This window comes from Dermacentor variabilis, chromosome 9, assembly GCF_050947875.1.
Source record: "Dermacentor variabilis isolate Ectoservices chromosome 9, ASM5094787v1, whole genome shotgun sequence".
In the NCBI taxonomy this organism is placed as follows: Eukaryota; Metazoa; Arthropoda; class Arachnida; order Ixodida; family Ixodidae; genus Dermacentor; species Dermacentor variabilis.
In genome coordinates this window covers 110,992,408-110,995,010 of record NC_134576.1, presented here as the reverse complement: position 1 = coordinate 110,995,010, position 2,603 = coordinate 110,992,408, and the positions used below count along the sequence as shown (strand labels likewise).

The 2,603-nt window shown below is 47.7% G+C and overlaps 1 pseudogene; it reads right to left on the bottom strand.

Moving 5' to 3' along the window:
• Positions 1 to 367, bottom strand: part of LOC142558493 (uncharacterized) — a 30,054-nt pseudogene extending 29,687 nt beyond the window's left edge.
• Between the last annotated feature and the right edge of the window lie 2,236 nt (positions 368 to 2,603).

Here is a 2,603-nt window from a genome sequence, read left to right as displayed (position 1 = left end):
AAATAAATAAATAAATAAATAAGCATTATTAAAATGGTGTGACAGCCGGATTCGCGCACAATACCTCTAGCAAAGAAGCGCGACATTGAAACTATTACCCCACGGGCGCTTTTTTTTATTGGCTCATTGGCAAGTTCACTTATTAGCAACACCGGAGTTAAGAGAACAAGCACGTGGAATGCGTAATCTACTAAGAAGCACCATTGCAATCGCATCAAAAGTCTCTTAGTTTTGTCAAGGGTTCTAACCTCGACAACGATTCCGGAGGGCATTCTTGCGCTTTTTGCACCTCCAGATAGGTGTTTATGCTTTCTAGGAAGTACATTGGCACCTGTGGTGCGTCTTGGTCACAGTAGTACGTAGCCATTCTGGCGCGCTAGAGGCTGTGAGTGCCAACGAGCATTAGTAGATCAAAAGCAAGCCCATCATCATTGTTCTATTTCGCTAGACACCTGATGCCGTGCGGATCTAGCGGGAGTTCTTTTTTAACTGTCCTTTGTAAAACATTCCAAACCGACACGTCTTTCCAAGAATGCAGGAAAACATGACCTATGGTCTAGGGATGTTTACACATTAAACAATGAGTTCCCCACAGTACAAAAAAACTATTTTTTAGAGCGCAGCTCTTTGGCGTCCGTTCCTGGGTTTCGCGTCGTCGTCGGCGTTGTCGTCGGCCTCGTAACCAGCTCCGCCCCCCTTTCATCCCCCCAGCGCTAGCAGCGACCGACTGATACCGCTGGATGCCGCTGATGCCGCTAGAGAGTCAAGATAACGCGACTGCATAGAACACCGTCGCCGCCATGCAGAAAGAGGAGGAAAGGGTCCCCCCCCCCCCTGTTCTTGTGTGGCGGATAGGGTGCTCTTCAGTTGCCGACGCGCCGGTTACAGTCAGTCGCTGCTATCTCTTCCCTCCTCCCTTTATCGTGTTGTCCGCTTGCTGCGCGCGCTTCTGCCCCCATCGTTTGCCGCTGGGTGTACACGCCGCCCCCCTCCCCCCTCTTCCTGCGAGTCTCCGGTTGTCAAAGCGCTGGCTCGAACTTAATTCCTTTCTTCGCTCCTCCTCCAATGCAACCCCTGTGCGGTGGCAATCAGAGAGCCAGATCGGTGGCGGCGGATCTGTATATGTGCACCGCCCGAGCCGAAATTGCCGCTGCCGTTCGCCACTGCGAAATTATCTGCCAGTTCTTTCTGAGCCATGAGCGAGACGACCGATGGAAGTCCTCCGTCTGCTGCTGCTGCTGCTGCTGCTAAACGAGCTGCCAGAGCAGAGGCCCAGCGCCGTCGCCGTCAGAATCCAGAGGTGCGTGCCGCCGAAGCAGAAGCTTACCTAGTGGAGTCTTTGTTAAAGGAATACGTGTGAAAAATAAAAAAAAATTCTGTGATAGCGCATACATGTGTTGCTCAATTTCTTTGCCTCAATCTATCGAAAAGGTGAAACAGCTTATTTGCTGCGCTCAAATTTCGCATTAGGAAGTAACGTAATCGTCGATAATTTTTTTCAGAATTGTCTTAACTGAAAGCGTTCCTGTATCAACTTTGAAAAACAAAGTTTTAACCCTTGGCGGAATTTACTTACTATTTACCCTTTTTAGGGACATTCGTACCATGGCTAACACACTAAAGGGATCTATGTAAAGGCACATGAAACTCGGTATCGCACACATCTATATGAAACTTCTTCCGTTGGACAGAACACAGTTATTCTTTTGAAAAACGTATGCTTAAGAAGCGCACAGTCGAGACAACGTCCTTAAAAAAAAACCGTAAGGGTACCGAGAATGCTGTTTGTGGCAACAATGAAATCTGGTAGCGCTTTGCTCCTTCTCATCGGACAAACACTGCGCAAGAAAGGGTCCCTAACGTCCGAAAAAAAATATCAATCTGTCTACGAGCTGACGCACAAAAAGGTGTCCAAGACCTACGGCCCCATCTTTGACGGTCCTGTACAGGTTCGCTCGAGTACACGTCTCCCAATTCGAGGCCCACGCAAGTAGTGTAAATATGCGATCAAATTTCTGAATGTTTAGCCTAGAACAGCATAACCCGTGCATTGCAAACCACATCTTACCGATAAAGAACAAATTGCACACTGTTGCTCTGGTGAAGATGGACAGATCAGCCACTTTCTACCTGCCCACCTTCTCATGCATCTCTCTTACTTGTTGTTGCCAGTATAGATCATACTGGGTATAGTACGGATCATCTTTACAGAATTCAAGCGGCACACAAGGATAGTTTACCGGAGCAGTTTTCCATCTAATGTTTGCGAAAGCGTCTGGCGTCAAAGGCCATTCTCCATGCCAAAACCCTAGGCACTTTTCCCAGTTCGCAGAACCTCAAGAGATTTGACTACATTGTTTAACCTCTCTAACTGCATCAACGCCACTTTTTTGTTGTTCTCACAGAAAATAGCTACGTAATCTGCATACGCCAAGAGTTTAACTTCAGACACGTGCAGGCGAAAACCCTAAATGGCACCATTCTGCAATATGGAGCGACACAGTGTTCCAATATACACACAGAAGAGGAGAGGACTGAGTGCGCAACCTTGGTGTTCCGAACGTCGCACACTAAATGAGTTTTCTACCGTCTTCTTCACAACT